Source organism: Mus caroli, unplaced genomic scaffold (genome assembly GCF_978045245.1).
Source record: "Mus caroli unplaced genomic scaffold, Mus_caroli_1 scaffold_3, whole genome shotgun sequence".
NCBI classification, from domain to species: Eukaryota; Metazoa; Chordata; class Mammalia; order Rodentia; family Muridae; genus Mus; species Mus caroli.
In genome coordinates, this window is record NW_028227258.1 from 63,965,276 (window position 1) to 63,979,540 (window position 14,265).

Genomic DNA, 14,265 nt, shown 5'->3' on the forward strand with positions numbered 1-14,265 from the left:
TAATCTCTGCTTGTCTATAGTTAAGAGATGCAGCTCAGTAGATGATAACTTACCTACTATACAAGGCCCAGGGTTTTATCCTCATACTAAATAAATAAATGAAAATGAAAACATTAGCATTGTGGTTCATCCTCATTCTACTCACACTAACCACTTTCTATACGAATTTTTCTTTACTGGGCATTTCTCGTAAGTGAAATCAAGTAACATTCGGGACTTTGGTTTTGGTTTGTTTTTTTTTTTTATACCTTGCCTCTTTCATTTAGCAAGGTAATTGTAAAGATACATTGATACATTTATGCTCTAATGCACAGATATACCACATTTGGTTTGCACATACATCAAGTGAACATTTAGGTTGTTTCCACCTTTTGACTAAGAATAACCCTGCTGTGAACGCTAACAGTCAAGCCTTTGTATAGTGTGTGGTTTCACTTCTCCAAGGAAGAAACTCAGAGGTACAGTTGCTGGGTCACATGGAAAACTCAGGCTTAACTCTCCCACACCCGAAACCCCAGGAAGGGTTTCTCTGTGTAGCCCTGGATGCCCTGGAACTTGATCTGTAGACCAGGCCCCTAACTCAGAGATCAGCTTGCCTCTGCCTCCTGAATGCTGGGGTTAAAGGTATGCACCACCACCGCCTGGCCAGGTTTAACCTTTTAAGAAACAAGTAAACTATATTCAAGGTGGCTGCGTCATTCTATTTACATTCCTATACAGCAGGAGGACTGGGAGGGAAGGGGAGAAAGACAGACACAGAGTTGAGAGAGAGAGAGAGAGAGAGAGAGAGAGAGAGAGAGAGAGAGAGAGAGAGATCAGGGCATTTTTCAGACCTTCCTTTCTGACCACAGTGCCTTCCCTTTCTACTAGTTCCTAAGCTAGAAAATTCGGTGTATACTAGCATTATATGCTGGGCCAGCTCCAAAATGGCCTCTTTTTCCTGACAGGGTCTAGCATCATCTCATTCGAGGGTATCTGACCCTAGACATGTATTTTAGCTGCTTTCCTTGTCTGTTGCGCTCTCTGCAAACCCTCCTTCCCTAAGCTGCAGGTTAATAGAATAGCAACCTGCAAAGGTCAGGCAGGCATGGGTGTGACACCAGGGAAGTTTTGGCATTGCCGGCAGCAGCCCTACATAGTTACATGGCCATGAGCTAGTCCTGTAACTTCTCAAAGACCAGTTCTTTCATTAACCTCCCTGAGCCTTTCCTCCCACCCCCATTTTCTCATGAGCAAAGTGAGCTAAGAATAGAAGCTGAGTTATAGAGTTGTTCTCTAATAGAATTAGCTTAGAAAGCCCTAACCATGATGCCAGGTAGAGAAAGCACTCAAACCAGTGTTGGCATAGAGTGTTAATGACCATATTATTATCGCTTCTCGGGAGTAGCCTATCTCCTGGTCCAGTCACATGATTTGCATAAGGCTCACATGTAGCTGTGAGTGTGGAAATGCTTTGAAGAATACTATGCAAATGCCAGCTTTTCCCTTGCAGAGTTTCCCTTGCTCAAGGGTTAGGGGCCGTGGGAGAGCAGCTATAACACAGGTTTTGCCACCAGCCTCACATTTAAGTCTTGGACCTTTAGTGCTATTTAACAGCTGTGAGGTCTAAGAAAGTTATTTACCCTCTCCAGATTGGTTTGTTCATCTGTGATATGGGTGCACAGTTAGGATGCCTTAAGAAGGAGGCTGTAACACAAACAAAGTTAGGTCAACTTAACACTGTAGCCTTTTCTACCTCTTTTTAATTAACAATGTATCTTTTTTGTTGTTGTTGTTTTGGTTTGGTTTGGTTTTTTGAGACAGGGTTTCTCTGTGTAGCCCTGGCTGTCCTGGAACTCACTTTGTAGACCAGGCTGGCCTTTGCCTCCCGAGTGCTGGGATTAAAGGCCTGCGCCACCACGCCAGGTTTACAATGTATCTTTTTTTATGCTTTCCCTAAATTGTTCTTTTCAATTAATTCTCATTGCATTTTTAAAAAGGAGTTTTAGCTAGGCAGTAGTATGGCGCATGCCTTTTAATCCCAGCACTCGGGAGGCAGAGGCAGGCGGATTTCTGAGTTCAAGGCCAGCCTGGTCTACAAAGTGAGTTCCAGGACAGCCAGGGCTACACAGAGAAACCCTGTCTCAAAAAACAAAGACAAACAAACAAACAAACAAACAAAGAAAAGAAAGAAAGAAAGAAACAAACAAGAAAGAAAGAAAGAAAGAAAGAAAGAAAGAAAGAAAGAAAGAAAGAAAGAAAAAACTCTTGTCATTTTATGTCCATGAGTGTTAAGTCTGTGAGGATGCCCCATGCGCAGGTGCCCTTGGACTGGGTAGGAGCTGAAGTTAGGCATTGCATTGTGAGCCACCTGAAGTGCACGCTGAGGATTAAACTTAGGTCATCTGAGACAAGTGCTCATAGCTGCAGAGCCACCTCTGCAGTCTCGTTTCCCATTATATTTCCCTAGCTGTGCTCCCTACTGACCCTCCCATGTGTATAGACAGGCTGCAGTGGCCACAGAGCCAGCTCTGCCTCAAGCCGACTGGCTTTAACCTCAGCTCCACACTTCTAGCTGTTGGCTTTAGGACAGTCACTTCCCCCATAAAGCAGTTCATACCTCATGGGGTTTACCTGCGTATTAAATAAGATAATACAAATTGTCTGAGTAAGTGGTGGGCCCGTGCTAACTGCTCTGTAAATGACAGCTGTCACTCTGATCATTTCTAACGTGCGTTGCCATTCACGCTCATTGCCATTCCTAGATATGATTTACAGCTACACATCTACTGTGCTCTCTCCCAGTGTCTGACATGGCACCTTGTCTGTCCCTCCTGATCATCTTTTCTTCCTGCATCCACCAGGTCATATTCTTTACAAGGCCATTTTAACCTCTGACCCTTCAAGAAACTGCCGCTGCTTTCCCCAGACTCTCGGCCCATGAATTGTTTTCCTTTTCTATGGAAGCCTAAGGTTTCTTGGTTTTTTGTTTTTGTTTTTTAAGCCTGCCTGTAATTCAATTAAGGTCTTCACTGTTATTAAACATTTTTACAGTTGTTTCCTCAACTGAACTTTATGATTTCTTCGGCTTCGGTAGCAGTCTCCCTCACTCCTGCGTAATTTAACACAGACGATCAATGATACAAGATTAACCATGTAAAGCAATAAAAAGTTTAGCACAGGGGTTCTTCAGTCATCTGTATATTGCCCTCAGTTCCTAAGAGTCAAGACCGATCCTGGCCAGAGTGACTTATCTCAAACCCAGAGTAGAGCAAGGGATGGGTGATGAAGAATGCCCGCAGACCAAGGTCAAAGCTACTTGAGTTGGCAAAGCTTGCCTTTCTGGGCACTAACGAGCTTGTTTTTATTTTCCTCTGACTTCTTGGCATCTCTCTGCAATTTCAACCCCTTCCTCCAATCCCAGAAGGGATGGATGCCCTCTGAGCATCTCTCTGCCTGCCTTCAATTTCTGAGGGAAGACCTCCAGGTTTCAAAATTAGCTTTTTCTTTCTCCCCACAATATTCCTTCGGTGCAGTCTGTAGCCTCAGAGGATATGACTATGGTCAGATAACTTCTTAGAATAAAGCAGAGTTAACCCTTTATTGTGTTTTCCTCAAGAGCTTGGGGGAAGCGATACTGTAAATCCAAAGGTATTTCTAATGGCAGAATTTAAAGGATCAGGCCAGAAGCATTAAAGAGATCTCAATGAGTAAGTATGGGTGTTAAAATGGAGGGAGCATTGTGGGGGATTTCTCAGGACCCCTAAATTTTCTCCTTCCATCCATCCCACTTTGGACAGTCTCGATAACCAAACATGAGAATAACCAACATCTACTGGGTAGTAATTTTGTCTGCTTTGGGTAGTATACATACTATCTGTATGTAGCCACTCATAGTCACTTATTCCAACAATGCTTGAGGAAGAAAACTATCACCCTTAATCCATACCACGAGGTCTGGCACAGTCAAGTTCTTTTCCTAAGGTCACGGCCTACCGACCGTGAGCCCCTCCACCCAGAAGTAGCTTTCACCAGATATGCATTTTGGGAAGGCAGAGGAGCACCCTCTCTGTGGGGAAAACCTAAATGCCATCATAGCAAACAAGGTACCCCAAGTGCCCCTCTGCTGTGTGGGGCACTGCATGGAGAGGGGCGTTGGCTGAGCCGCCTGTCTGAACCTCTTCCACCTCTGCCTCAATGAAACAGGGTTTCCTTAGCCCTGCCCCCTCAGATGACGACGGAGCTCCTCTGATTGCCATTTTGCTTTCTTGCCTCTGCGCTGCTACTTACTTATCAGCCCGGTTCTTGCTGCTTTGTGGCTATTTATATACATTGTCACACAGCTGAGCTCTTGCCCATTGCTGAGTCCTCTGCTCGGCTCCGCTCGCTCCTACGCATTCCTTAAGAGTCTGCTTGGGTCTTTTTGCATTAAGTCGCCTGTCTACCTAGATATATTTCTTTTGCATACATCCAGCACCCAGTATTTATCCGTATCAGTTATTATAACTGGTTATAAATGTGTACTTATCAGTATTTTTAACTAGACTCCAGATCCCAGCATGGGGTAGGGGGGTGCCTTATGTTTCCTTTTCTATTGTGAATTTTTAGTATTTTTCGGGAGGCACACAGTGGGCACTTACTCAACATTTTAATTTTTAAATGAAAGAACTGCCCAAGTCTGATGAACCTGACGCACGGGATTGATCCCTTAATATGTCCTGCATTTAGTAGGTCCTTGATAAAAATAGCAATGATGCCGGGCGTGGTGGCGCACGCCTTTAATCCCAGCACTTGGGAGGCAGAGGCAGGCGGATTTCTGAGTTTGAGGCCAGCCTGGTCTACAAAGTGAGTTCCAGGACAGCCAGGGCTACACAGAGAAACCCTGTCTCGAAAAACCCAAAACAAAACAAAAACAAACAAACAAAAAAAAAAACAAAAAAAAAAACCTAGCAATGATATATGATTCAAAAACAAAACAAGCATAAGGTTCTGCTCTCAGGTGGGAAACTGGGATGTACAGCAAGAGGTAGATGGTGTTTGAGGCTGCAAACTAGGTGTGGTTTCAAGTTGTGATGTAAAGAACTGAACTGAGTGAGAAAGAAAAAGGGAAGGTGTTGCCTGAAGTTCTTTCTTTCCTTGGGTTGTTATTGTTTTGTTTTGTTTTGTTTTTTTCAAGATGGTTTCTCTGTATAGCTCTGGCTGCCCTGGAACTGTAGACCAGGCTGGCCTTAAACTCACAGAGCTCACCTGCCTCTGCATTCTGAGCGCTGGGATTTAAGGAGTGTGCCACCATTGCCTGGAGTTTCCTGGCTAAAAATACAGTTCAATATCCAAACTCAGGTCCATGTGACTCTGAAGCCAGTATTATTGCTACCATGCCGTATCGTTAGGTTCTCAGAGTAGGTGGGCATCAAAGAACCAAGGTGGCCTCAATGGTGAGTCCTGGCTCGAGGAAAGGGCACTGCATAAACTGGAGGATATGTGGCCATCTTTAGGAAGTTCTGTTAGGAAAGTGACTGACAAAGGGAGAGACTGGAACCAGGATTGTCTGTCCAGCAATCCCCACTTGGAAAACAGAAAAGCAAGGAATGGATGAAAGGAGGAAATTCTGGACGCTGATGACTAAGACTACACAGAGCAGGAGAGGTGGAGCCGGGATTACCCTCAGGTCGGGGCTAAGCGAACATACAGACAATTGAGAAACGAGACTTGATTTTGAAAAATGGTGAATTTGGTTTTGACCTCTTCATGGAGATAAGCTGAAATACAGCATCAAATTCAAGTGAGGCTTGAACTAGACCTTTCCGGGAGGTGGGGGTGGGGGTGGGGTAGAGAAGGTGGGGTACAGGGGCGGGGGTGTGCTGGTCCTATGCAAAAAGAGATGGCCAAACTTGGCAGAGCAGGAGAGGAAGAAAGAGTCAAAGACCTTCAGAGCATCCTCAGTGAGGGACAAGCAGAAGCTTCAGCCAATAAAGAAGACGAACCTAGAATAGCGTCCCTGTGGGAACTGAAGAGGCTGGAGGAGAAGGCTGGGGTGGGAAGACAGTTACTGGTGGATTGGCAGCTGGGTGAGGCTGTAGCAGGAGCCTGGCTGGAGTATTTACAAACAAAGAAACTACCGTGTGGGTTGGTTTTTGGATGGATGTGGATGAAAAGAAAGGGGAAGAGGCTATCACTTTAAGATTTTACTAAAGAAAGGGATAAAAGCCAAACAGAAGGCAAAAACAACTTTGCCTGGTTCTCCTAAGGTGGGATGAAGCAAGAAAGACAGACCTCACAATGTAGAGCAGTAGGGAATCACACTTTAGGACAGTTGCTATGGGAAATGACACAGACAGCAAGGATCAGGAGGCAAGAAGCAAAGAAGCTTATGTTTCATTGTCTGAGTTCTGCTCAGGATCCATTTTCCAGCTTAAGATGATTCTAGTGCTGTCCAGCAGCCCAAACAAAGTCCAGTTACACCCAGGCAGCAGGGACTTCCACTGCCGGGTGGGTAGTCAAGAGGTCAAGGGAAGCTGCCTGGATAAAGACTGAGACCTGCCCTGCGTGCAAAGTGTAATGCTGAAAATGGTTGGGCAGCAACTTCAGTGAAGAAGAAGAGGTTCTTTGCGTGAAAGGGAAGGGCCCGAGAGCAAAAACTAAATATGTCTATAGAGATAAATACTAGATAGAGAACAGGATTCCTAAGAAATGCCCGGAAGGTAATCAAATGAGTAGAAGCATCTAGAACCATTGCTTGGGGAAGCAGTTAACAACAGAAAGTGAAATAACAAGTTAGTGGAATTTGGCAAGGGAGAGGGAAGTGGGACTCTAAGGATAGGTATGAGGAAGTAGTGTGAAAACGGAGGTTAGAGCCCAGTGGAAAAGCCCCTGCCAGGCAGGCATTTAGTCACTACCTTTAATGCTCAGCACTGGAGAGATGGCTCAGCAGCTGAAAGCACTGCTGCTCTTCCAGAGGACCTGGGTTCGATTCCCAGTACTCACTTGGAGGCTTGAAACCATATTTAACTCCAGTTCCAGGGGATCCAACTCTCGTTTGGCTTCTGAAGGCACCAGGCGCACACACCTGGTCTGTAGACACACAGGCAGGCTAAATATCCATTCACACAGCTTTTGTTGTCTGTTCGTTTGTTTTTCTATATGAAGATGAGGAGTTTGGGGGAGAAGTGGGTGACGCGCTCAGAGCATTTAGGTTGTGTCTTAAGCTGCGTGGACTACAGAAAAAAAAGGAGGAGGGGCGCATCAGCACTGAGTCAGCTGTTTAGAACTCTGGGACACAGAGCTGGAACCTTAGGGAGTAGGATGAGGAAGCCAGAGACAAGACCACATAGGTTGGAGCATGCGATAAAGCAGGGTGTCGTGTCACCTTCCAGGGGATCTGCCTATCACGCCACAGGTCCGTCAGTAGGATGGCTCCACACTCACTGTCTGCAGATCATGGATCAGGAGAAGGCACAGGAGGGAAGGCTAGGGAGCAGGGTCTCCAGCCTCAGGAAAAAGACAGCCCTCCCTTTTGTCAGGCAAAGATGAAGCTCTGAGATTCTTCTGTGAATTTTCATGGAAAGCTGTTTCTCCTTCATGGTAGCCTAAAAAAGTATTTCAGGCTACCTATGCACTGGACAAGTAACAAGAAGCCATTGTGTTCTAAGCCTGCATTTTTTCAGTCAGTGTGACCCTCAGTGGTATTCCTTCAGCATTGAAATTCACCGATTTTGACCAGTGAGGAGGATAATGAATGAGCGCAGCGGGAAGAACCTATGGGCTTGCCGAGGGCCTTGACCCCAGCGAGAGTTTGTTAGGAATTACTGTAACCCTGACACCGGCTGGCTGAGTGGCTCAAGCTTGCTCAGTTTAAATTCCGTGGCTCCTAAGGTAACTAACTGCCTGTTCTCCCTGACAGTTACTAATACTGTGGGGAATGAACAGTTCCTAGGAGTTTGGACTGTGCTGTGATGCATGGGACTCAAATCCTAGTCCCTCACAGCGAGAGCAATCTTAGCAAATCATTAAATTGCCACATCAAAACTGTCATCTAAGAGCATGGAGGGATGGCTCAGTGGCTGAGAGCACTACTGTGCTCTTCCAGAGAGAGGACCCGGGTTCAAGTCATAGCATTCATATGGTGGCCCCCAGCCTTTTATAACTCTAGTTCCAGGGTGTCTGATAGCACCCTCTTCTGGCCTCTGTAGGCACTGCACACATGTGATGAAGAAACATACATGCAGGTAAAACACCCATACATATAAAAAAAATTAAGGGCTGGTGAGATGGCTCAGTGGGTAAGAGCACCCGACTGCTCTTCCGAAGGTCCAGAGTTCAAATCCCAGCAACCACAAGGTGGCTCACAACCATCCGCAACGAGGTCTGGCGCCCTCTTCTGGAATGTCTGAAGACAGCTACAGTGTACTTACATATAATAAATAAATCTTTTAAAAAAATTTAAAAATATTTAAAAAAATATGTCATTTAAGAAACAATATGGATTCTTCTCAATTATAGTATTTAGGCACGCTCATAAGGGACAGATGAAACAAGAGCTTTTGTCCCTTTAATTTGGAAATGGGTGTCCTTGGCCAGGTGATAGTGTTGCACACCTTTAATCTCAGCTCTTGGGAGGAAGAAGCAGGCAGATCTCTGGAGTTTGAGGGCAGCTTGGTCTACAGAGCGAGTTCCAGCACAGTCATGGCTACATACTACAAAAGAGAAATGTTGTCTTGAAAAACTAAAAGAGGAAACTGGAGAGATAGCTTAGTGGTTAAGAGTACTGACTGCTCTTCCAAAGGTCCTGAGTTCAAATCACAGCAACCACATGGTGGCTCACAACTATCTGTAATAAGATCTGACATCCTCTTCTGGGGTGTCTAAAGACAGCTACAGTGTACTTACTTACAGTGTATTTATTTATTATTATAATAATAAATAAATCTTTAAAATAGAAAGAAAAAGAAAAACCAAAAGAAAAGAAATAGGAGTCCCGATAGAACAGCCTGGTCTGTTGAAGACTTAAGAAGTCAGACTTGCAGCATCCCAGCCTAGAGGCCACTATGTGTTTATGGTCCTTACGAGAAGCAAGATTCAGTGCAAGGAGTGCAGTTGAGTCTATGAAAAGCCTGTATTTTTAGCAGTCTTGCCATTTGGAGGAAGAAGGATTTCACAGAGTTGCTGGAGTAGCAAAAACATCACGAGACTTCTGTTTACAAGATGCTTTCAGAAGGATCTCTCCGCTCTCCACTCGTGTTTATACATGCACAGTCTGTCAGGCCCTTCGACACCAAAGGCAGGCTTTTGTCCAGCGAGAGCAGATGTGTGGACGTTAGAAAACTCAGAGAGCAAATACTCTAGTGAAAGAAACTATTGAGCAGAATATATGATATTTTAAAACGCATTTCTGTCCTGTGTGTAATATAGCTAAACTAACATTACTGTGGAGCTGCTAACCTTTACATTTCCTGATTTTTTTTTTCTCAGCGTGCTTAAGGTCCTGTTGCTATTGCTTGTAGCCTAGAGTTGTGCGTGTCATCCTTGTCTTCATTTTCCTTCCAATTCAGTAAATCATTTTTGAACTTTAACACATGGTTGCAAGAGTTTAATGCCTAGCAAAAACAGGGGTTTTTTGTTTGTTTGTTTGTTTGTTTGTTTGTTTTTTGCTTTTTTTATTTGTTTGTTTTGCTTTAAGTACATTATTGTCACAGTCTGCCCTTTAGCTTGTTGTCCAGCAGTGACCTGATCTGGAATACCCGAGTCATGCTGGCTGGTATTATGTCAACTTGACACAGCTAGAGCTAGGAAGAACTCAATTGAGAAAATGCCTCCATAAGATTCAGCTGTAAGGCATTTCTTAATTAATGGTTGACGGGAGAGAGCCCAGCCCATTATGGCTGGTGCCATCCCTGGTCTGATGGTCCTGGGGTCTATAAGAAAGCAGGCTGAGCAAGCCATGGGAGGCAAGGCAGTAAGCAGCATACCTGGAAGTTACTGTATCGGCTCCTGCCTTCAGGTTCCTGCCCTGTTTGAGTTCCTGTCCTGACTTCCTTCAGTGATGGTCTACAATGTGGAAGTGTAAACCAAATAAGCCCTTTCCTCCCCAACTTGCTTTTGTTCATGATGTTTCATCACAACAATAGAAACCCTAATGAGGACAGAAGTATTTTGGCAGTGGTTTTCTTTTAGGAATACAATCTATATGAGTCAAGACCCTTTCCCTTACATTAGCCATCCCAAATACTCTTACATACGTCTAGTTTGATTGTCTTTTCTCATAGTCACACGTGATCTTTTCTCATGCCTCTTTTAGAGAGGTTCTTAGCTATGTGGAATCTAATTTCTAAAGCCAAAAGTTGATAGCTCCCTCCCCCCAAACCCTTCAATTTTATTTCTTACGTGGACTCAATTTGCTCTCAGGTTTATATCGTTTAGACCTATCTGACTCTCTTTTAAACTTATAAACTCAGTCTCAAAGAGAAAATATCTTGCCACAGTTGTTCAGATTCTAAGCCAGGGAGAAACTGTATGGAAACCCACATGACCAGTTGTGAGTTTTGAGTAGATTGGAAAGTAGTGAGTGAACTTTATTATTTAGCGTTCTATTATACCATCCTTTACGACAGCACTGCTCCTTAAAAGGGCACCACAGGAAGGTTCCCTATTTTATATAGAGAAAAGCGGAGGCAGTACTGGCTGTCCTGGTTAAACCCATGTAGGTCTTTTGGCTATGTTGCTTGCTTCCATCTTCGGGGAGACTATGTACATTCTCAGGTACACAGAATCCACTTAACTGTTAGAAACTCTTTGGACCAGTGCACAGAGTTGCAGGAGAATCCTTAAGATCGACTCCGCAAAGTACAAACTCGAAGATTAGTAGGGTTTTGTGGCGAGGGCAGACAGTAACGATGGCTGGTCAAGGCAGTAACATGGCCCCACAAAATAAGGATAACAGGAATCTGAGCAAAGCGCATTAACCAAGATGTGAAAAAGTGCTACCTAATGAGCTAACATCTAACTTCACAGGGGTAGTGCTGAACGCGCCGCCCTCGAATTCTCAACAACAAAGCTCTTCCAAAAAAAAAAAAAAAATTAAGGGAGTGATACTGTGGTTGGGAGAAGACCTGGGGGCCGGGGCAGAAGGTGCTCTCTGGAAACCATAGGTAGTGCTGGCCAGGCAGGGCGGGGCGGGGCAGGGCCCGAGGTGAAGGAGACCTTGCTCTAGCCACAGCGCCAGCAGGACCCCAGAGAGTCTGTTCTGGGAAGAGGAGAAGAGTGCAAGCCGAGGGGACCAGCTTTCCAGAGGGAAGAAAGCCCTCACGGGCAAAGGTAGAGTGGACACCAAGGGGCGGATGGGTGGGCTGGTGGAAGCAAGGCGGAATCGCAGTGGAGAGGTGCGAGGAGGTGGCATGAAGACTGAAGACTAGGCCCGGCCCTGAGCGGCGGGCGAGTGAAGGAAGACCGGTTCCTTCTGCAGCTCCCAGTTAGTTTCTGTCAAAGATGGCCAAATTCCACTCTGCCCTTCCCCCTCCCGCGCCTTTTCTAATCCCCTTCGGTGGCTCCCAGTACTGATGGAGGCCGTGGGGAGTCTGGGTGAGTGAGCGCCGGGAGGAGGGTGAGGAAGGAAGAGAACCTCCCCGCCGCACCACCCGCCCCGTGGGTCCTGCAGGAGGATCTTTTAGTTGAAAAAGAGGGTTCTGTGGCTTTAAACCGGGGAGTGGGCGTCACCGCGGGGGGACCCGGTGACTAGCCGGGGCGGGGTTGGATGGGAGGGGTCATGTAAAGCAGGAGGCGGTGCCGTAGGGGCGGGGCATCGTGTAGCGCGGGGGCGGGGCCCCGGGTGGGCGGGGCGCGGGCGGCTTCTCTTGAGCCAGGCGCGGGAGGGGGCGGAGGCCACGGCGGGCTGGTACCATCGATCGCCTTCGGGGAGGGGGACGGGTGCCATTCCCCCGGAGGGGGCGGGCCCTGGCGGCGGCGGGGCCAGGGCCCCATTCCCCGCCGGGCGGGCCGGGGGAGGGGCGCGCCTCCGCTCGCGTCCGAGGCGGGGCCCGCGGTACCTTTCGTGGCACGGTGCGGCTGGGGGAGGGTCGAGGGGAGGGGGAAGGGGCGGGCCTGGGAGGGGGAGCCGGAAAGGGGGAGGCACCGGCGGACAATGGAGCCTATGTGTGCCTGCGGGAGTGGGACGGCGCCGCCGCCGCCGCTGCCGCCGCCGGGGGGAGACGCTGCGCTGCTGCTGCCGCTGGTCCGGGCCCCGGCCCCCCGGGGCTGAGAGCAGCCGGGGACCGCAGCTCCCGCCCGCGCTCGCCCCTCCCCCTCTCCGGCCCGGGGTAAGTGGCCCCGGGGAGGGGGAGGGGCGGGCCGGCGCGGCGGGGGCCGGGTCCGCGTGCGCGTGTGGCCGGGGGGCCTCGGGGGGTCGGGGCGCTGGCTTGGCGAGTTGAGTCTGGAGGAACCTGTTGGGGGAGGCGGGGGAGCCTCGGGAGCTGTGGGAGAGACCGGGGCATCTCTCGGGGTTTTAGAGGTTGTGTCCCAAAGCTGTGCTTGGAGAGGTTACCTGAGGGGAGATGACCGTCTCGGGGTCTTGGGATGGAGGGGCGATGGAGAGGAAAGAGCGCGCGAAATTAGGAATTTCGGGTTGAGTTTGTAAGACCCGGGAGATGCGTAGAGGGGAGAAAGGGGACTCCGCAGGCCAGTGACTTGTTGAAGGGTTGGGGGAGGTGAAAGCCTAGAGGAATGTCTTGAGTTGTAAAGGGTTCCAGCAGGTGAGTTGGCGACGAGTGAGTTAGGTCACTGAGTCATTGTGAGGGTCGTAGAACACACCAGTGGTTTTCAAATTGGAACCCCAGAGGCTGGCTGGCTGGCCTTTGAAAGTTGCAAAGACTATTAAGATGTCACTTCGAAGTGTTGGGTGAGCTTGGTGAAATGGAGCTATCCTAAGGAAAACAAGTCGCAGAGTTGGTGGTTAGTCCAGAGGGAAGGACCAAGGCCTGTAGTAGTATTGCTGGGAACGTTATGTTAAAGCTGCCAAGGATGAGAAAGAAAGCTTGAAATCTGTCCTCCAAGAGCCTTGGTCTGCTGGAGGTAAGGAAGGGCGTTTTTTTAAAAATGTTAAAAGAGTTATTCTGAGGCCAAGATTGGAGTCAAAGTCATTAGATAGGGTAGTGAAATGGTGGCAAATATGCCACTGTGGACATAATCCAAGGCAGGATGCAGTGGATACAGAGTTAGACTTTAGTTAAGGCAAGTACAAGTCACCCCCTGACAATGACTTCAGTGGCCATGTAAAAAGTCAATGTGATGGTGCATTTGTTTGATAAATTGTGGAATTAAATGGTTGTTTTGGCGACAGAGATCTGGGCTCTTGTGTAGGGAACACAGTGATGAATTAGTTATAGGAGGTAAGGAGTAGGTAGTGAAATAGTCGAGATGTTGGAAGATAAGACTGTTAGAACCTGGGACTTGGAGGCTTTTAAGTCTGGTTGGTTTGAAAGTTTTTGACTGGACACTAGTCATCGGGGAGTTTATCATGAAGAAGTGTTTGTGTGCAAATCTGATGGTCCCGGGGACCAGTAACAAAGTCTTCTCTCTTCTCTTGAAAAGGCCTATTGACAGGGATGGACTAAGAAGAGGGTCCCTTAGTTTAGGTGTTGCAAACATGCTTTGAGGAATGAGTGTGTATATGACATTTGATAGCTTTATGACCTAGAAGTTGGATATTGAGCCTTGAAAGTCTTTGTAATCGGTTGCTGGATATAATAGTTTCAACATGGATGATAGTTGGATGGGCAAGTCATTGGCCTGAAGATGGAAGCACGGTTTCTGTATGGTTTTCTATTTATAGAACAAGTATCATGGACCTGGCCCTTGAGCAAAAGGAATGTTTTGTTCTTGATTCCTGTTAGCCAGCACAAGCCAAAACAAAAACCAAACCAAACCAAAAAAAACCTTAAATACGTTGGAATTTCTTCTATGGGTTATTTCCCTGTGGCCTTCAGAAATACCTGCTGCTGTAAACTCAAAAGAAAAAAAAAATGCTAGGTGGAAAAGACCCAGGGATTTCGCAAGCATTGTAACCAGCCGAATATTGGATCATGGTGACCTGGCACAGTAGTGAAAAGCCTTGAACTTGGAATCAAGATGTTAGCTCTCTGGATGACTTACTTTGAACAGATCTCTGGTGTTTCCTGGTGTGGCTGCTTCTGGAGTGGCGGCTGCCTGCTCCAGCCGCTCGTAGCTGCCTTCCAGTCTAGCCAGTGAATGCCTGTCCAGAAAGTTCTCGGAACGCCTCTGAGGATGAGCCTCTGAGGA

The 14,265-nt window shown here is 47.2% G+C and overlaps 1 protein-coding gene across 4 annotated transcripts in view; it reads left to right on the forward strand.

The window, feature by feature from the left end:
• LOC147005496 (uncharacterized) overlaps positions 1 to 14,265 on the forward strand; it is a 74,695-nt gene that overhangs the window by 51,246 nt on the left and 9,184 nt on the right. Inside the window, exon 1 of one of the 4 annotated variants that reach the window (XM_085835643.1) lies at positions 11,233 to 11,289. The exons of 1 other annotated variant lie outside the window; for it this stretch is intronic. The gene's annotated coding sequence lies outside the window, so the exon portion shown is untranslated. Of the gene's footprint in view, positions 1 to 11,232; positions 11,290 to 11,961; positions 12,031 to 12,111; positions 12,288 to 14,265 lie in introns of those variants that run through there. 2 more of the 4 variants (XM_085835644.1, XM_085835642.1) reach the window with 2 other exon arrangements.